The sequence below is a fragment of the Hemitrygon akajei genome, unplaced genomic scaffold, assembly GCF_048418815.1.
Source record: "Hemitrygon akajei unplaced genomic scaffold, sHemAka1.3 Scf000033, whole genome shotgun sequence".
NCBI classification, from domain to species: Eukaryota; Metazoa; Chordata; class Chondrichthyes; order Myliobatiformes; family Dasyatidae; genus Hemitrygon; species Hemitrygon akajei.
In genome coordinates this window covers 20,075,223-20,096,543 of record NW_027331919.1, presented here as the reverse complement: position 1 = coordinate 20,096,543, position 21,321 = coordinate 20,075,223, and the positions used below count along the sequence as shown (strand labels likewise).

The 21,321-nt window shown below is 47.8% G+C and overlaps 1 long non-coding RNA gene across 1 annotated transcript; it reads left to right on the top strand.

The window, feature by feature from the left end:
* Positions 1 to 14,778: 14,778 nt before the first annotated feature.
* Positions 14,779 to 18,538, top strand: LOC140719933 (uncharacterized). Its single transcript, XR_012097049.1, has 3 exons — positions 14,779 to 14,909; positions 17,868 to 18,010; positions 18,473 to 18,538. It is a non-coding gene; the product is annotated as an uncharacterized lncRNA (long non-coding RNA).
* The last annotated feature ends 2,783 nt before the right edge of the window (positions 18,539 to 21,321 follow it).

The window sequence follows — 21,321 nt, the reverse complement described above, 5'->3', positions numbered from 1 at the left end:
AGGGGAAGGGGTTGTTCTTCGCGCTCGGAGTGGTGGGAGTGTGGAATGAGCTACCAGATGAAGTGGTGAATGCGGGCTCACTTTTGACATTAAAAGAAATACCTGGACAGTGATATGGATGAGAGGGGTTTGGAGGGGTATGGCCCAGGTGCAGGTCAGTGGGACTAGGCAGAAAAATGTTTCGGCACAGCCAAGAAGGGCCAAATGTTCTGTTTCTGTGCTGTAATGTTCTATGGTTCTATGGAACCAGGTGCAGATATTACGTCGGTGTCTGGTGTGGTTCACTCTGTGTCTGACCACAGAAGTGTGCGACGGGACGGTGTGGAGGGAGATTCACTCTGTGTCTGACCAGGGCAGTGTGTGCTGGGACGGTGTGGAGGGAACTTAACTGATGTCGAATCACGGGAATGTTGGTTCGAACTGTGTCCAGGCGCTCGCCCTTTCTCTCTCTCTCTCTCTCTCACGCACACACACTCAAATTTCAAGCGGGTTAGTGGCTTTCACGGGAGAGAAATAGGGAGAGAGTGAGGGGAGTGTGAGGGACGCAGAGAGAGAAATTGATAGACTGAAGGTGATGGAGGGTTTTTGTGAGAACTGCTGAAATCCGTCTGTTGGGCTGACGTCGCTGCTATTTTTATTTTTTTTTGTCTGTATGACGGCCCAGTCAGTGTAGCCGCACGCTTTCAATACTTCTCTGAAATACTGACAACCCCCAGCTTACACTCGCATGGGCGAAGAGGGTCAATACTCAGACACTGCTCAGCGTGCGTTGGTTTCCAGTAAACTTCAATATCTAAATCTCCGCTTTCTTTGATAAGTACTACAGTGTCTAAAAATGGCAATCTATTGTTTGCCGTCTTCTCGGAGGGAGGGGGCTCGGTTACTTCGGTGGGTTTTTCGGGTTGTCCCGGTGCCGTGGTTTCCACAGCACAGAGGGTCTGAAGCCCCGGCGATAAGCAGAGCAATCGGAGCACTGACGCTCAAACCAGGAATCAACTGGAGGTTGGGGTTGGGGTGGGATATTCGTTGTAAATTCGGACCCCAGTATTCCATGTCCGTCTTTCCGCAAAGCCCTGTCCTGCCCATCACTCTCGCCTCCCTGTTTCTCCCCACTCTCAATACTCTTCCTCAGGCTCCAGACAAACCCCTCTCACTCCCTCAATCTCCTTCCTGCCCAGCACTTCCTCCCCCGACTCTCGGCTCCTCTCTTTATCGGCTGCCCATCTGGTGTTTGTTTGTCTCGCTGAGCTCAGAGACGCAGAGGATCCTCGACAGGATGGACGACAGTGAGATTTACATGAAAATGCAGATCGTAAAACCGGACTCACGGTCTCCATCGAGAAGTGAGTGGGGTACTGACGGAGGGAGAGAGCATCAATCTATTCCTGACCAATGCACTTTGTGATGGGACGGTGTGGGGGGAGCTACAATCCGTGTCTGATCCTAAGTGTGGGGGATGACACTTATTTCCTCTTTCCCCTTCTCTCATCTCACTGCCCTTCTCTCACCCCGTCTCCTCTCGCCGACTCTGCACTTCCGCTCCCTCCCACTATTTCCCCTACTGACTCCCACTGTGCCCTTCTATTCGCCTTCTCTCATTGTCCCCGTCTCTCCTTTATCACAGTTACTGTCTATCACTCCTGGTTTCTCCATCGCACTCTTTTTCTCTCTCTCTGTTAACTCTCATTCCAACCCGCCCACACCTTCAGTTATTCCTACCTCTCTCTGTCCGTTTGACGCTCATCTCCCCTCGCTCCTTCCCCTCCTTTCTATCCACTCCTCTCTCCCACTTCACGACGCTTTTTTGCCCTCTCTGAAAGTCACTTGTTCTCTCTTCCCTAACCCTCTCCCATTCTTCTACCCTTCCTCGCTCTCCCCTCTCATTCCGCTCTCTCACACCTCTCACTCCTCTCTCCCCGACCCATTTCCCCCTCCCTCCTCTCACTTTCTCCCCATTCTTTCTCTCGCACTTTCATGCCCAATGCCCACATCGCGCTCTCCCCACTCTGCCAACCGTATTCACCTTCACTCTGACCCCACGTCTCTGTCCTCTCTCTCCCCTCTTCTCCCTCACACTCTGCCGCTGTTTCACGCCTTCTCTCCCCCTCACGTATCCCTCTCTCTCTTCTCTCAACCCCTCTCTCTTCTGTCTATCATCTACACCCTCCCCTATTCCCTACCGCTCTCACTCTCTTCGTATCCGCCTGTCCGACTCTATCCCCCAGACGGTCTGAACTCCACTGACTCAGCGCTGAACGTTCGGAAAGAGGAACTGCACATCGATGAGGATGAAGATCCTTCCATTTCCTCGGGACCCGGCGGGTTGTCTACCACAGCACAAACAGGTCAGTGTTCACAGAGATGACGTCATTCTGGAGTGGTCACGTGCCATAATCTCAAGAGTCCGAGTTTCCAATGCGTCTGACTCGAACACGTCCACTGTCAGCTCCGTCCATAGACTGATCACCGTCTGGGTAAAAAGAAAGTTTTCACTCAGCTCCGCAATTAAATCCCTTTCTCCTCTCACCTTAGCCCTGTGCGCTCTGCTCCTCGAGAGTGTAGGAACAGATGTATGGGAGAAGGACGAAAAAGAGGACAGTAAATTTCTTTGTACTGTTAGAGATAAACAGAGAGGAAGAGGTGGAAAATTTCTTAAATGCATTTATTTTCATGCTAGGAACATTGTAAGAAAGGTGGATGAGCTTGGAGCGTGGATTGATACCTGGAAATATGATGTTGTAGCTATTAGTGAAACAGTGTTGCAGGAGGAGTGTGATTGGCAACTAAATGGTCGTGAATTTCTTTGCTTCAGGTGTGATAGAATAGGAGGGACAAGGGGGGGAGATGTTGCGTTGGTTGTCAGAGAAAATATTACAGCGCTGCTCTGGCAGGATAGATTAGAGGGCTCGTCTAATATATTATAGATGTATTATAGACCACCCAATGGAGAGCAAGAATTGGAGGAGCAAATCAGAAAAGAGATAGCAGATATTTGTTGTAAGCACAGGGTTGTGACTGTGGAAGATTTTAATTTTCCACACATAGACTGGGAAGCCCATACCGTAAAAGGGATGGTTGGTTTGGATTTGTAAAATATGTACAGGATAGACTTTTTTGCAGCAGTGTATAGAGGTACCAATCAGAGAAGGAGCAGTGTTGGATCTTCTATTAGGGAATAAAATATGTCAGGTGACGGAGGTATCTGTTTTGGGGGAGCACTTCGGTCCAGTGATCACAATGCCGTTAGTTTCAATATAATTATTGAGAAGGATAGGACTGGACACAGAGTTGAGATTTTTGATTGGAGAAAGGCTAACTTAGAGAAGATGCGAAAGGATTTAGAAGGAGTTGATTGGGACAAGTTGTTTTATGGGAAAAATGTAATAGGGATATGGAGGTCATTTAAAGGTGAAATTCTGAGGGTACAGAAACTTTATGTTCCGGTTAGGTTGAAAGGAAAGCTTAAAAGTTTGAGAGTGCCATGGTTCTCAGGGGATATTGGAAACTTGGTTAGGAAAAAGGGAGATATGTACCAGAAATATAGGCAGCATAGAGTAAATGAGGTGCTCGAAGAACATAAAGAATGCAAACTTAAGAAAGAAATTAGAAAAGCTAAACGAAGATACGAGGTTGCAAGTAAGGGGAAAATAAATCCGAAGGGTTTCGACAGTTATATGAATAGCAAAAGGATAGTGAGGGATAAAACTGGTCCCTTAGAGAATCAGAGTGGACAGCTACGTGCGGAGCCGAAAGAGATGGGGGAGATTATGAACAATTTCTTTACTTCGGTATTCATTAAGGAGAAGAATATTGGATTGTATAAGGTAAGGTAAACAAGTAGTGAAGTTATGGAAACTGTGACGATTAAAGAGGAGGAAGTACTGGCGGTGTTAAGGAATATTAAAGTGGATAAAACTCCGGATCCGGACCGGATATTCCTTAGGACCTTGAGGGAGGTTGGTGTAGAAATATCAGGGGCTCTGACAGAAATATTTCAAATGTCATTAGAAACGGTGATTGTGCCGGAGGATTGGCGTATTGCTCATGTGGTTCAATTGTTTAAAAAGGGTTCTAAGAGTAAACTTAGCAATTATAGGCCTGTCAGTTTGACGTCAGTGGTGGGTAAGTTAATGGAAATTATTCATATAGATAGCATATATAATTATCTGGATATTGAGGGTCTGATTAGGAACAGTCGACATGGATTTGTGCGTGGAAGGTCATGTTCGACACATCTTATTGAATTTTTTGAAGAGGTTACGAGGAAAGATGACGAGGGTAAAGCAGTGGATGTTGTCTATATGGACTTCAGTAAGGCCTTTGACAAGGTTCCGCATGGAAGGTTAGTTAGGAAAGTTCAATCGTTAGGTATTAATATTGAAGTAGTAAAGTATATTCACAAGTGGCTGGATGGGAGATGCCATTGAGTAGTGGTCGATAACTGTTTGTCAGGTTGGAGCCCGGTGACTAGTGGTGTGCCTCAGTGATCTGTACTGAGTTCAATGTTGTTTGTCTTATACATCAATGATCTGGATGATGGGGTGGTAAATTTGATTGGCAAGTATGCAGATGATACTAAGTTAGGTGGCGTTGTGAATACTGAAGTAGGTTTTCAAAGTTTGCAGAAAGATTTAGGCCATTTAGAAGAGTGGGCTGAGCGATAGCAGATGGAGTTTAATGTTGAAAAGTGTGAGGTGCTACATTTTGGTCGGAATAATCCAAATAGGACATACATGGAAAATGGTAGGAAATTGAAGAATGCAGTAGAACAGAATGATCTGGAAATAATGGTGCATAGTTCCCTGAGGGTGGAATCTCATGTGGATAGGGTGCTGACGAAAGCTTTTAGTATTTTGGCCTTTATAAATCAGAGCATTGAGTATAGGAGTTGGGATGTAATGATAAAATTCTACAAGGCATTGGTAAGGCCGAATTTGGAGTATTGCGTACAGTTCTGGTCACTGAAATATGGTAAAGATGTCAACAAAATAGAGAGAGTACAGACAAGATTTACTAGAAAGTTGCCTGGGTTTCAGCACCTACGTTACAGGGAAAGATTGAAGAAGTTAGGTTTTTATTCTTTGGAGCGCAGAATGTTGAGGGGGGACGATAAAGTTAAATAAAATTATGAGAGGGATAGATAGAGTTGACGTGTATAAGCTTTTTCCATTGAGAGTAGGGGAGATTCAAACAAGAGCACATGAGTTGAGACTTATGGGGCAAAAGTTTAAGGGTAACATAAGGGGGAATTTCTTTACTCAGAGAGTGGTAGATGTATGGAATGAGCTTCCAGTAGCAGTTTTAGAGGCATATTCGGTATTGTCTTTTAAAGCAAAATTGGATAGGTATATGGACAGGAAAGGAATGGAGGGTTATGGGCTGAGTGCGGGTCGGTGGGATTAGGTGAGAGTAAGCGTTCGACAAGGACTAGAATGGCCGAGATGGCCTGTTTCCGCGCTGCAATTGTAATATGGTTATATGGTTATGTGGCTGTTCTGCAAGTCTGGGGAAAATAACTGTACGCGTTGACCGTTCGTGGTTTTATACGTCTTTGTAAGGTCATCACTACGCTCCAAGAATTAAAGTCCCAACCTCTCCGACCTCTCTCCTTAGATCAGTCCCCTGAGTCCGGCAACATCCTCGTTCTCCTCCTGCTCTCTCATCCACTCTTACAATACCCACCCTACACTCTCTGACCCACTACTACCCCACTCTCCTCCTTTGCTCGCGTCCGGTTTCTCCCCTACCACTCTCCTGCAAACTCCTACAAATCTATGGCCTTCTATCTCCACATCTGTCCCACTCTTCTCCGTCCGCCCACTGTCCCCCACTCCCAACCCACTCTCTCCTCTCCCTATTTCCTCTCCCACCCTTTCTCTCGCCCCTCTCTCTCCTTCTTCGTTCTCTCTAAAACAGCCTCCGTGTTTCCTCAATTCTCTCCTTCGTCGCCATCGACTCTCACTTCAATCCTCTGCCCTCTAGCTCCCGATACCCCGGACCTGAGGAACGTCTGTGCTCGTTCACCCTGCCTGCGCCCCTCGTGGTTTTATACAACTCTGTAAGATCGCCTCTGCGCTCCAAGGAATAAAGTCTCGAATTGCCCCATCTTTCTCCATGCCTCACTCCCCCGAGTCCAACATCCTCGTGAACCTTCCGGCACAGTGGCCTTTCCTATATCAGGGCGACCAACACTGTACAAGAGCGGTGTCACTGTACATCAGCAACGTGACCTCCCGACTCCTGTCCCATCATCTTCCAGAGCAGTGTACTATCTGAGACCTTGTTAAATTCTAGGTAGATTACATCTACTCCCCGTGCCTGATCAGTCCTTCCCGATCATATTAGCCCGACAACTCTCCCTCGGTCTCAGGCCATCCATATCTCACTCCCTCCTTCAATTTCCACCATCCGGATCTCCGCCCTCCATCCCTCTCTCACCGCTCCTTTCTTTCTTCGTCCCTCCCTTCCTCTCTTCCATCTCCCAGATTGATCTACCATCTGGGATCATGTGACAGTATTTGTCGGTGTACATTTTACCAACCAATCAGGCCAAACAGGTCCTCAGCAATCGAATCGATCAGTCTAATCTCCCCTGGCTCCACCCACTTATACAGTGGAGACCAACAATAGCTCATTCGACCCTATCCATCACGTCTGGTACTGCCCTAATCAGTCGCCTGTTGTCTTACTCCAAAGATGGAAATCTTACATGTCTACATCCATGGACACTGTCTACATTTCCTGCTGTCTCCGTGAAGCAACCAGCATAACCAGAGAACCCCACCCAACCCAGCCCGACTCACTCCCATCGGGGAGAAAGGTACGAAAGCACGTCCCACCAGTCTCAAGAACGGCTTCTGCCCTGTTTTTATCGGATTATCGAAAGGCCCCCTAGGCCCTAGGACAACGTGGAGGGAGCATCACTCGGTGTCTGCCTCCAGTCGTGTGTGATAGGACCATGGGGTGGGAGCATCACTGTGTGTCTGACCCCAGGAGTTTGTGATGGAACCGTGCGGAGGGAGATTCACTCTGTGTCTGACCCTCAATCTTCTGTGTCCAGCTGAACGTGATGTGCTGTACGCGGAAGTTAATTTCAAGACCTTCTCGGCAACCCGAGTCCGGACAGATCGAGATCAGTTTCATCTTTGTTAGTTTGTCCCTGTTTAAGTGACGTGTCCAATCCTGTCGAGAGATCTCAGGGCAAACGTACAGTTGACCCTAATGTTTCCCTATTTGAGAATAACACGGAGGGAACGCATGAGAGATGCGAAGGTGGGGGGGGGGGGTATTCTCTTTCTGACGATCGGTGCGGAGTGTTGAGCCCTGGGAGGGGCGGATGTGAGGTAGCGCCGTAGGATGGAGTGTGCGGGGAGTGCTGTGGGAAGATGACATGGTATGCAGAGGAAGGCGCAATGAGGAGAAAGCGATGTGGGGAAGGGGTGATGGAGATCAGTTCGATTCATGTTGTTGTAGTGCGGAAGCAGGACTGTGGGTTAGACGCTGAGAAGGAGCGCGGTATTAAACCTTAACCCCATCTCCCTTTTCTAACACCACTCTCTTTTTCCTCTTTCCCCTTCTATCACACCGTCTCCCCTCTCCCTCCATCCTCTGTCCCTCCCTCACACTATTTCTCCTACTGTCTCCCACTGTCCCGTACTCTTCGTCCTCTCTCATTGCCCCTACTCCCACGGGTCTCTCTTCTATCACAGTCACCGTCTCTACCACTCACGATCTCCCTCTCTATCGCTCTCTCTGCTCACTCTTATACCCCCGTCAACCTCGCCCGTTCTTCCCATCTCTCTCTGTCTCGAAGTTTGCCGCTCATCTCCCCTCCACGCTTTCTCTTTCTCTCCATCCATCTCTCCCGCTCCACGACGCTCTCCCTGCTCGTTCTTTCCCCTCTCACTGAAATTCTCTTGTTATCGCTTCCCCATTCCTCTCCCACCTCCGCCCGCCCTCCCTCTCCCTTCTCATTCCCCTCCATTCATCTCTCACGCCTCTCACTCCGCTCCCCCCGACACAGTCTGCCCCCTCTCCCCTTTCTCCACCCGTTCTTTCTCTCGGATTTTCCTGTCCAATGCCCACATCGCGCTCTCCCCTCTCTGTCCATCGTTTTTGCCTACTCTCTGTCTCCACGTCTCTGTCCTCTCTCTCTCCCCGCTCTCCCTGACCCTCTCTCTCGCTACCTCATACGCTCTCTCCCTTCACTTGCCCCTCTCTCTCTTCTCTGTTTCCGCGACTCCCTCCCCCATTCCCTACCGCTCTCACACTCTTCCTAATCTGCCTGTCTCTGTCTCTCTCCCAGACGGTCTGAACTCCACCTACTCAGTGCTGACCATTCGGAAAAAGAAACCCCGCATCGATGAGGACGAAGATCCTCCCATTTCCTCGGGACCCGGCGCGCTGTCAACCACTGAACCAACAGGTCAGAGTTCACAGTGATGACGTCATTTTGGAGTGGTCAGTCTCATACTCCCAAGTGTTTGTACTCCATCTGCTTGGACCACTTCCTCTGTCAGCTCGTTCCATAGACTGACAACCATCTGGGTAATGAAGGGATGTCACACGGGTCCCAATTAAATCCCATTCCCCCTTCAACTTAGACCTGAGCGCTCTAGTCCTCGATTCTCCACGTCTATGGAAAATAACTGTACGCACTCACCGCTCGTGGTTTCATACGCCTTTGTATGGTCATCCCAACACTCCAAGAATTAAAGTCCCAACCTGCCCGATCTCTATCTATAAATTGCTCCCTCTAATCCGGCAACATCCTCGTTCTCCTCCTTCTCTCTGTCCTACTCTCAGTCCCCCATCTTCCCACACTACCCACTCCTCCCTCTCTGCCCCTCTCCTACCCCAGTCGCCTCCGCTACTCGTTTCCCGATTCTCCCCAACTAATCTACTACACACGTTTCCCCATCTAATCCCGTTTCTCCCCATATCCCCACTCTTCCCCCTCCGCCCCACTCTCCGTCTCTCTCTCTCCAACCCTATGCTCTCACTCTCACTTCCTATTTACCCCTCTCGTCCCTGTTTACCTCATTTCTCTCTAACACCACTCCCTCACACATCTCTCTCCTTCCACGCCATCGACTCTCACCTCAATCCTGTTCCCTCTGGTTCCCGATACCCCGGACCTGAGGAACCTCTGTGCTTGTTCACCCTGCCTTTGCACCTCTAGGTTTTATACAACTCTGTAAGGTCACCCCTGCGATACAAGGAATAAAATCCCGACCTGCCCGACCTCACTCCATGCCTCACTCCCCCGAGTCCAACATACTCATAAACATTCCGGCATCGTGGCCTTTCCTATAACAGGGCGAGCAACACTGAACAAGAGCGGCGTCACTGTACGTCTGTAACGTGACCTTCCGACTCCTGTACCATCATCTTCCAGAGCAGTGTACCATCTGAGCCTTGTTAAAGTCCAGGTAGATTACATCTACTCCCCGTGCCTGATCTGTCCTTCCCGATCATATTAGTCCGACAACTCTGTCTGGTCTCAGGCCATCCAGTATCTCTTACGTTACTCCATCTTCCACCTTCAGAATTTCCCCCCTCCCTGCCTCTCTCACCGCTCCTTTCTTTCTTCGTTCCTACCTTCCTTTCTTCCATTTCCCAGAGTGTTCTACCATTTGGGACCTTGTAACATTAATTGTTAAAGTCAGTGTGCATTTTATCAATTAATCAGGACAAACAGGTCCTCTGCAATCAAATCGGTCAGTCTACTCTCCCCTGGCACCACCCCCTTATACAGAGCAGTCCAACAATAGCTCATTGAAGTCCCTATCGTTCAAGTCTACTGCACGGCCCTAAACAGCCGTTCTGCTGTCTTACTCCAAAGATAGAAATCTGACCTGTTCTCTCCGTGAACACTGTCTACATTTCCTGCTCTCTCCCTGAAGCAGCCAGTATAACCATAGACCATCACCCAACCCAGCCGCACTCCCTCCCATCGGGGAGAAAGGTACGAAAGCACGTCACACCAGGATTATTCTCCGTTTCCCCAATCAAGGACGGATTATTCCCCGTTTCTATCGGATTATTGAACGGCCACATAGGACGATCAGACGGACTCCTGACCTCACGATCTACCTCGTCCTGGCCTCTTGTACCTTATCGTCTGCCGGCATTGCTCTCGCTCTGTAACTGTGACTCTTTATTCTGCAGGACCTCTCCTGTTTATGATGTATATAGAAACACTGAAACATAGAAAACATAAAGCCTCTGACTATCCACCCGATCCATGCCTCTCCTCATCTTGTACACCTCTATCAGGTCACCTCTCCTCCTCCGTTGCTAGAAGGAGAAAAGGCTGATTTCACTCAACCTATTCTCATAATGCATGCTCTCAAATCCAGTAAACATTCTTGTCAGTCTCCTCTGCACCCTTTCTATGGATTCTAAGACTTTCCTATAGTGAGGCGACCAGAACTGAGCACAGTACTCCAAGTAGGGTATGTCCAGGTTCCTATATAGCTGCAACATTACCTCTCGGCTCCTAAATTCAATTCCACGATTGGCGAAGTCCTAAACACCGTACGTCTTCTTAAACACAGTCAACCTGCGCAGTTGCTTTGTGCTAAGACACCAAGATCCCTCTGATTCTATACACTGTCGAGAGTCTTACCATTAGTATTGTAAACTGCCATCGTATTTGACCTACAAAAATGAACCACTTCACACTTAGCTGGCTTGAACTCCATATGCTATTTCGTGGCCCGGTTGTGCACCCTATCAATGTCCCGCTGTAACCTCTGACAGCCCTCCAGCTATCCACAACACCTCCAAACATTGAGTCATCAGCAAACTTAAGAACCATTCCTCCACATCTTCATCTAGTTCACTTATAAAAGTCACGAAGAATAAGGGTCCCAGAATAGATCCCTGATGCCCCCCACTGGTGACCGATTTCCATGCAGAATATGATCCGTCTACAACCACTCTTTGCCTTCTGTGGGCAAGCCAGTTGTGGAGCCACAAAGCAATGTCCCCTTGTTTCCATTCCTCCTTACTTTCTCAGGAAGCCTTGCATGGGGCACCTTATAAAATGCATTGCTGAAATCCATATTCACTACATCATCTGTTCTCCCTTATCAATGTGTTTGATCCCCACAAAAAATCAACCAGTCTCGTAAGGCACAATCTGCCCTTTACAAACACATGCCGACAAATCCTAAACATATTATTCCACTCCAAATGTTCAAAAATCCTGCTTCTCAGGATATTCTCCATCAACTTACCAACCGCTGCTGAGGTAAGACTCACTGATCTATAATTTCCTGGGCTATCGCTTCTCCCGTTCTTGAATAAAGGAAAAACATCCACAAACTTCCAATCCTCCGGAACCTCCCACGTCTCCCTTGATGATGCATAGACCATTGCCAGAGACTCAGAAATCTCTTCCCTCGCCTCCCACGGTTGCCTGGGGTGTGTTTCGTCCGGTACCGATGACTTATCCAATGCGATGCTTTCCAAATGCTCCATTACATCCTTTTTCGAAACATCTATATGTTCAGGCCTTGCAGTCTGCTGCAAGTCATCACTACAGTCACTAAGATACTGATGTAAAGTATTCATTAAGTAGCTCCTATTATCTTATTAAATATTTATTGTGATCTTATGGTCGTATGGTATCTCCACAGCTGCGCAAGAACGGGAGTCGAAAGTGAAGATCGGAAATAGACCGTACCGTCTTCTCTGCCTACTCTGCCTAGTTACGTTCGCCCTCATCGTGACTGTGGCCGGTCTTTCGATCCATGGTGAGTGGAACGGTCTCTGGATGGAGTCAGACCGTAAATAAAGAGAGTGCAATATATAGAGATTGTAAAACACAACAGTGAAACCAACACCCGCCTTACCGTAACACCGATGGAAGAAGGCATAGTACATGAAGATTAGGAAGCAAGGTTCAGATGGATCTATTGAGGAACGTAGGTTAGAAAGAAAAGAGATGAAGAAGGCGCTGCCGACAGGCAGAAGGAAGCAAGGGAAGGCCTTGGTGAGGGTAAAGGAAAACTCCAAGGCATTCATCAATTATATGAAGAACAAAAGGATGACAGGAGTGAAGGCAGGAGCGATTATAGATAAATGTGGGAAGATGTGCCTGGAGACTGTGGAAGTGAGCGAGGTCCTCACCAATGAGAGGGAACTTGATGACGGCCAGGACAATATCGGGGAGTTTGATGTTCAGGAGCATGTTGATACTAAGAGAGAGGGGCTGTTGCAGTTGATTAAATACATTCAGACCGATAAGTTACCGCAGCCGAACAGAATATTCCCCAGGCTGCTTCACGAGGGGAGAGAAGAGATTGTTGAGCCTCTGAGTAGGATCGTTATGTCCGCGTGGTCCACGGGAATATTCCGGGAGGATTGGAGTGAGGGGCATTTTGCCCTCCTGATAGTACGGGTAATTATAACCCAGTGAGTGTTCTGTCCGTGGTGGAAAAGCTGTTGGAAAAGATTCTTAGAGATAAAACCAATGGGCATTTAGAGATCATGGTCTGAACAGGGACAGTCAGCTTGGTTTTGTGAAGGGCAGATCGTGTCTAACAAGCCCGATAGAATTCTTTGAGGAGGTGACCAGACATACAGATGAGGGTAGAGCAGTGGTTGAGATCTACATGGAATTTAGTAAGGTATTTGACAAAGTTCCACACAGTTGAGCTTATTTTGAAAGTCAGAAGGCATGGGATCCAGGGACGCTTGGCCAGTTGGATTCACAATGGTCTAGCCTGGAGAAAGCAGAGTGTCGTGGTGGAGGGAATACAGTCGAATTGGAGGGCTGTGACTAGTGGTGTTCCACAAGGATCGGTTCTAGTACCTCTGCGTTTCGTGATTTTATTAACGGCATGGATTTGGGGGCAGAAGTGCGGGTGAGCAAGTTTGGGGACTACACAATGTTTGGTGGTCTTGTTGGATAGTGTTACGGATTGTCGAAGATTGTAGAGAGAATTTGATAGGATGCGGAAGTGGGCTGAGAGGTGGCAGATGGAGTTCAACCCGGAGAGGTGTGAGGTGGTACACTTTGGAAGGGCGAACTCCAAGGCAGAGTACAACGTAAATGGCAGGGTACTTGGTAGTGTGGTGGAGCAGAGGGAACTGGGGGTACATGTCCACAGATCCCTGAAAGTTGCCTCACAGGTAGATAGGATAGTTAAAACTATTATGGTTGTTAGCTTTCATAAGTCGAGGGATAGAGTTTAAGAGTCGCGAGGTAATGATGCAGCTCCATAAAGCCCTGGTTAGGCCACACTTGGAGTACTGGTGTCCCGTTCTGATATCCTCACTGTAGGCCGGCTGTGGAAGCGTTAGAAAGTGTGCAGAGGAGATTTACCAGGATGCTGCATGGTTCAGAGTGTCTGCATTATGATCAGAGATTAAGGCAGTTACGGCTTTACTATTTGGAGGGAAGGTGGATGAGACAAGACAAGGTAGAGTTATACAAGATATTAAGAGGAATAGATAGAGTGGACAGCCAGCACCTCTTCCCCAGGTCACCACTGCTCAGTACAAGAGGACATGGCTTTAAGGTAAGTGGTGGGATGTTCAAGGGGGATATTAGAGGTCGTTTTTTTTACTCAGTGGTTGGTGAGTGGAATTCACTGCCTGTCTCAGTGGTAGAGGCACATACACTAGTGTTATTTAAGAGCCTACAAGACAAGTATATGGAAGAGTTTAAGGTGGTAGTTTATAAGAGAGGCAGCGTTTAAGGGGTCGGAAAAAATTGTGGGTCTGTACTGTGCTGTACTATTCTATGTTCTATAACACGAACACACCTCTAACCGTGAAGAAACACGGCCTTTCCCGGAACACAATCAGGACTCATGCTGACACCGACACGCCGTTAACCATAACATCAACAATGCTGTTACCGTAGCACGAACACGACCATCAACGAGACACAGATACACTCCTAACTGCGACACTGACACGACCATCGCCGTGATACACACGTGGCTGTCACACTGACCGCAACGTACCCCTCGCTGTAATATCGACATACCCCTGAATGTGTCACAGATAAACTCCTCAATCGACACCGACACACAGCTCTACACAGTGACAGTGAGGTACCGTACACCGTGACACCTTCACGCACCTTAGCGCGATCCGCTCTGTACCGCATCGTGACAAAGACTCACACGTCACTGTAACACCCCTTACCGAGACAGGATCACCCCTCAACACAACGCCGATGTATTGCTCACTGAGGCAATTACCCTCACCTCACCCTGACACAGGCAAACCCCTTAACAGATACCGACAACTGAATTCACAATGACACAATGACATCGACATAGAACTCTCCGTTGCACCGACACACACCTCAGCGTGTCACTCTCACACACACCGTGGCCATGACATGTCTCTCACCGTGGCACTGACATACACTTCCCTTTGCAACCAGCTCACCCCACACCATGTCACCGTGACACGTCATTGTGACCCGGTACACCTCCCGCCGGGGTACAGAAACACCTATCACAGTGACACCGACACGTTCCTCACAGCAACTCGGACATGCCCCGCACGATACTGACGCAAACCCCTAAGGTAACAACGAAACCTTCACCGGGACATTGATAACCCCTCAGCGTGACACAGACACGCCCCTCAAGGTGGCGCCGACGCCTCTCACTGTACCCACAGCACATCCTTCACTGTGACACCCCTCACCGTGACACTGACACAACACTCTCTGTGACCCGTTCGGTAGCGTGACGCTGACTCACGTGTTACTGTAAACGCTAAACATCCTGCACCATCTCTCTCAGTATCACAGATTCCTCAGTCTCTTAAACGAATGAACAGCGATCTCCGTCACCAGTTCACTGAGATGGAAATGAAGTACAGATCTTTCAACGAAACTAAGGCTCAAATCTGTGAATTGTTGACCAGCAGAAGAGGTGAGGCATCATCCCCCTCTTTCAGCCGCTCCTCATCACAGGACAGGCATGGAGAGAGGAAGCGTCACTCTGTGCTTGACATCGGGAGTGTGTGATGAGATGGTGTGGAGGATTATTCACTCTGTGTTTGACCCGGTGAGTGTGTTATGGGGCTGCGTGGAGAATGTCTGTCCCCTGAAGTGTGTTTTGGCACCGTGGACAGATCGTTTCACTTTGAATCCGGGAGGGTTCGACGAGACGGTGCAGCGGGGGCTTCGCTATGTGTCTGAATTCGGGAGTGTGTGATGGGATCGTGGAGAGACAGTTTCCGTCTGTGTCTGAATCCCAGAGTGAGGAATGGGACGGAACAGAGGGAACATCACTCTGCGTATTAATCTGGGTGCGTGTGATGGGACAATGTGGATGGAGCTTCACTCTGTGACTGACTCCCGGAGTGAGTATTGGGATCGTAGAGAGATAGCGTCTGTATCTGACTCCGGGACTGTTTGAGGGCACAGTGTAGAGGGACGTTCATTCTATATATCACCGGATTGTGTGACTGGATGTTGTGGAGCGACTCTGAACCCGTCAGTGTGCCATGGGAGAGCGGGGGTGGAACTGTGCTTTGTGTGTGAGAACAGCTGAGCGTGATGGGACGGTTCAGAGAGATCTTCACTCTGTGACTCGCCAGGAGGTGTGTGATGTAGGGACGGCGTAAGGAGGGAGATTTATAATGTGATAGGCTCGGGAATGTGTGATGTGACGGTGTGGAGGCAGCTTCCCTTTGTGTCTGACCCCTGCAGTGTGTGATTGGAGGTTGTGGGGGGGGGGTGGATGAGCATCGCCCGTTCTCTGACCCCTGTGTTATTTGATGTCACCGGGTAGAAGGAGCATCATACTGTGTATGACCACGGGAGCATGCGGCGGGATCGTGCAGAGAGTGTTTCATTTCCTATCTGACCACAGGGAGTGTGTTGGGGTAGTGTGGAGGGAGGCTCACTCAGTTTTTGTCCGCAAGACCTCGTGACGGGAGAGCATGCAGTGAGCATGTTTGACCCGAGGAGTGTGTGATAGTGTGGTGGAGAGTAAGCTTCAGTCTGAGACTGACCATGTTCTTGTGTGATGGGACAGTGTGGTAGGAGACTCACTCTGTGTTTGACACCTGGAGAGTATAATGGGATCGTCAGACAATAGCTTCATTCTTCATCTATCCCTGAGAGTGTGTGACGTGACGTTGTGGATGGAACCCAAATTTCTGTCTGCCCAATCAGAAAGTGTCTGATTGAATCGCCTGCAGGGACCTTCACTCTATAACTGACACCGGGTGCCTGTGATGGGACGGTGCCGACGTAGTTTCATTGCGATTCTGAACTCGGGAGTGTGTGATGGGATAGTTTGGAGGGAGAATCACTCTGTGTCTGATCTCGGGAGTGTGTGATGGGACGGTGTGGAGGGAGATTCACTCCGTATCTGACCCCGGGTGTGTGTGATGGGATGGTGCGGAGGTAGATTCACTCTGTGTCTGATCTCGGAGTGTGTGGTGGGACGGTGTGGAGGGAGATTCACTCTGTGTCTATCCGTAAGAGCGTGTGATTTGACAGTAAGCAGCGTGCAGTCTGAATCCATGAGTGTGTGATGGGGCCGTAGCAAGAGAGAGCTTCACTCTGTGTCTGGCCCAGGGTGTGTATGGTGTAATAGTATAAGGGATTTCAACTGCATGTTTAATCCTGGATTCTGTGATGGGACTGTGCTAAAGGAGAGTCCCTCGGTGTCTGGCAACTGGTTGCGTGATTGGAAATTTGCGGAGGAAGCTAATTCATATGCCTCACCCCGGGAGTGTGTGACGGTACGGTAGGGAGTGAAATTCTATTTCTGTCTGTCCCTCAGGAACGAGCTTCAGTTTAATTCTGGCGACGGGAATATGTTATAGAAGGGTGCGAGGGTAGTTTGTATTTGACCCCGGGAACGTATAATGGAGCAGTTTCGATGGAGTCTCACCCTGTGTCTGACCCCAAGAGTGTGTGATGGGCAGTGTGGAGTGAGCTTTACTCTCTGTCTGACACAGTGTGTTTGCGATGGGATGTTCTGCAGGGAGCATCAGTCTGTGTCTAACCCCAGGAATGAGCAAAGGGAGAGTGAGGAGGGAACATCACTCTGTCTTTTACGGGAGTGTCTGATGGGACATTGCAATACGGAGCTCACACTGGGTGAAACCCCTGGGAGTGTGATGGGACTGTATGGAGGGAGTGTCACTCTGCGTCTGACCTCTGTCGACTGTGACAGGGTGATGTGAAGGAGCTTCACTTTGTGAATGACACAGTGTGCGTGTGATGGAATGCTATGGAGGGATCATCACTTATAGCTGACCCCAGGAGTGTGTGATGGGGCAGTGTGGAGGGTGATACACTCTGTGTCTGAACCCGCGAGTGCGTGACGTGACCGTGTGGAGGGAGTTTCACTCGGGGTCTGACTACAGGAGTATGTGATTGGACGGTGTGGAGGAAGCTTCGCTTTCTTTCTAACAGGAGTGTGTGCTGGGACGGTCTGGTGGAGCAGCACTGTGACCGACCCAAGGATTGTTTGATGGGACAGTGTGGAGGGAGATTCATGTAGTGTCTGCCCCCTGGAGTATGCGATATGAAGTTCCACAGTGTCTGACACCGGAAGTGTGTGATGGAACGATGTGGAGAGAGCTCCTTTCTGTGTCTGACCCCGGGAATGTGCGATCGGACGGTATGGTGGGAGCTTCACTCTGTGTCTGACTAGGGGAGTGTGTGATGAGACGGTGAGGAGGGATCGCCTTTCTGTGTTTGACATGGGAGTGTGTCAAGGGATCGGTGAGTAGGCGGTTTCATTCTGTACTTGATCAGTTGTGTCTGATGGGACGGTGAGGAGGGATCCTCTTTCGATGTTTGACTCACAGCGGATGCAATAGACCGTACGCAGGGAGATTCACTGTTCCTTCTTCCTATTTTCCAGAGCAAAATTGTTCCCAGTACTGGATCGGAAATGAAGGCGGCTGTTATTTTATATCCACCTTTAAATTTTCCTACGATAAAGCGAGGCTGTATTGTTCGGACTCTCATTCTAAACTTCTTGAAATAAATTCAGCAGAAGAAGAGGTACGTGTCAGATCGACTGAAGATATATCTAGACCAGAGTGAAGCTCCCTCCACACCGTCCCATCACACACTCCCGGGGTCAGACACAGAGTGAATCTCCCTCCACACCGTCCCATCACACACTCCCGTGGTCAGACAAAGAGTGAATCTCCCTTCACACCGTCCCATCACACACTCCCGGGGTCAGACACAGAGTGAATCTCCCTCCACACCGTCCCATCACACACTCCCGGGGTCAGACACAGAGTGAAACTCCCTCCACACGGTCACATCATACACTCCCGGGTTCAGACACAGAGTGAGGCTCCCTCCATACCGTGCCATCACATTCTCCTGTGGTGAGACAGAGAATTCAGCTCCTTCAATACAAGCTCTTCAAACTCTCCAGGGGTCAAACAGAAAGGGATGCTCTTTAAATTTTACTCAAATTCAATCGATAATGATAGCAATTTAATTTTACAGAATTTTGTTGTCAAAGCTGACCGCGACAAAGGCATTTCATATTGGATTGGAAAATGCAAAGACGGGTGAGATTTGGGATCTTGCATGTTTCTGAGAGAAAAAGGGTAGTCGGATTGATACAGGCTGCGAGAAGCGAGTGGGCAGTGGATTGATTTTAGGGACTGGCACAGGCTGGGGGAAGGTTGTGTGCAGTGGGATTAGTTTGTGGTCACACACGAGTTGCTAAAGGGAGTGGGCATTGGTATGAATTGACGGACTGAAAAGCGCTATGGGGAGAGAGTGGGTAATCGGGGCATTTTGGAGAGAGAGAAAGTTCTGCGGTGAGAGAATGGGTAATTGGATTTGTTTCGGGATCGACACGGACTGTTGGTAGAGAGTGTGCAGTAAAACTAATACAACCATATTGCCATATAATACTTACAGCACGGAAACAGGCCATTCCGACACTGCTAGTCCGTGCCGAAAGCTTACTCTCACCTAGCTCCACCTACCTGCACTCAGCTCAGAACTCTCATTTCAATTTCTGTACAAAATCTATCTATTCTTCTTTTAAATGACAGAATCAAACTCTACCACTTCTACTGGAAGCTCGTTCCACACAGCTACCACTCTCTGAGGAAAGACGTGTTGCCCATAAAGTTTTGCCTGTTAACTCTCAACTCATGTCCTCTTGTTCGAATCTCCCATACACTCAATGGAAAATGCCTGTCTACGTCAACTCTACCTATCCCACTTATAATATTAAATACTTTTCTCAATTCCCCTCTCCCCTTCTACGCTCCAAAGAATAAAGACCTAACTTGTTCAACCTTTCTCTGTAACTTAGGTGCTGAAACACAGGTAACATTCAAGTAAATCTCCTCTGTACTCCATCTATTTTGGTGACATCTTTCCTATAATTCGGTGACAGAATTGTACACAAAACTCCAAATTTGGCTTCACCAATGCCTTGTACAATTTTGACATTACATCCCAACTCCTATACTCACTGCTCTGATTTATAAAGTCCAGCATAACAAAAGCTTTCTTCACCATCCTATACACATGAGGTTCCACTTTCAGGGAACTATGCACCATTATTCCTAGATCACTCTGTTCTACTGCATTCCTCAATGCCTTACCATTTACCATGTATATCCTATTTTGATGAGTCCTACCAAAATGTAGCACCTCACTCTTATCAGCATAACCTCCAGCTGCTATCTTCTAGCACACTCCTTCTACTGGCCTAAATCTCTCTGCAAGATTTGAAAACCAACTTATTTGTCTACAACGGCACCTATCTTAGCATCAGCTGCATATTTATTAATCCCATTTACCACCCCGTTATCCAGATCATTAATGTATATGACAAACAACATTGGACCCAGTACAGATCCCTGAGGCACACCACTAGTCACCGGCCTCTAACCTGACAAACAGTTATCCACCACTGCTCTCTGGCATCTCCCATCCAGCCACTGTTGAATGAATTTTACTACTTCAATATTAATACTTAACGATTGAACCTTCCTAACTAACCTTCCGTGTGGAACCTTGTCAAAGGCCTTACTGAAGCCCTTATAGACAATTCCCACTGTTTTTCCCTCGTCAGCTTTCCTCGTAACCTCTTCAAAAAATTCAATAATGTTTGTCAAACATGAGCTTTCAAGCACAAATCTATGTTGACTGCTCCTAATCAGACCCTGTCTATACAGAAAATTATTTTTAACATCTCGAAAACTACTTTCCATTAGTTTACCCACCACCGACTGCAAACCTGCACGCTATAATTGCTAGGTTTACTCTTAGATTCCTATTTATACAATGGAACCACATGAGCAATACGCCAATTCTCTGGCACAATCCCCGTTTCTAATGACATCTGAGACTCTGCTATTTCTACACTAACTTATCAGAACCCGGAGACTTATCCACCTTTTGCATTCCTTAAAAGCTCCAGTACTTACTCTTCTTTATTTAGCATAGCTTCCATAACTACCCTAATGTTTGCCTTATTTTGATAATTCAATATCCTTCTCCTCAGTGAATAACGATGAAAATAAATTGGTCAAAATCTCACCCATCTATTTTTGGCTCCACAAATAGCTGTCCCCTCTGATTCTCTAAGGGACGAACTTCATCCTTCACTATCTTTTTGCTATTAACATAACTGCAGAAACACTTTGGATTTATTTTCCCTACTTACCAAAGCAACCTCATATATTCTATTAGCTTACTAATTTCCTTCTTAAGATTCTTTTTATATCTTTATATTCTTCGAGCACCTCATTTACTCCATGCTGCCTATATTTATTGTAGATCTCTCTCTTATTTCCGAATCAGGTTTCCAATATCCCTTGAAAACCATGGCTCTCTCAAACTTTTAAACTTTCCTTTCAATCTAACGGGAGCATAAAAAGCTCTGTACCCTCAAATGTTCAACTTTAAATTACCTCCATTTCTCTATTACGATCTTCCCATAAAACAAATCGTCCCAATCCACTCCATCTAAATCCATTCGCATCTGCTCAAAGTTAGCCTTTCTCCAATCAAAAATCTCAACTCTGTGTCCAGTTCTATCTTTCTCCATAATTATATTGAAACTAATGGGATTGTGATCACTGGACCCGAAGTGATCCCCAAATCATAGCTCGGTCAGCAGACCAATCTCATTCCCTATCAGGAGATCCAACACTGCCCCTTCTCCAGTTGTTACCTCTATGTATTTCTTTAAAATAAATATCCAGCACACATTTTACAAACTCCAAACCATCCAGCCCTTTAACAGAATCGGCTTCCCAGTCTATGTGTGGAAAATTAAAATCTCCCACAATCACTACAAATACCTGCGATCTCCTTACAAATTT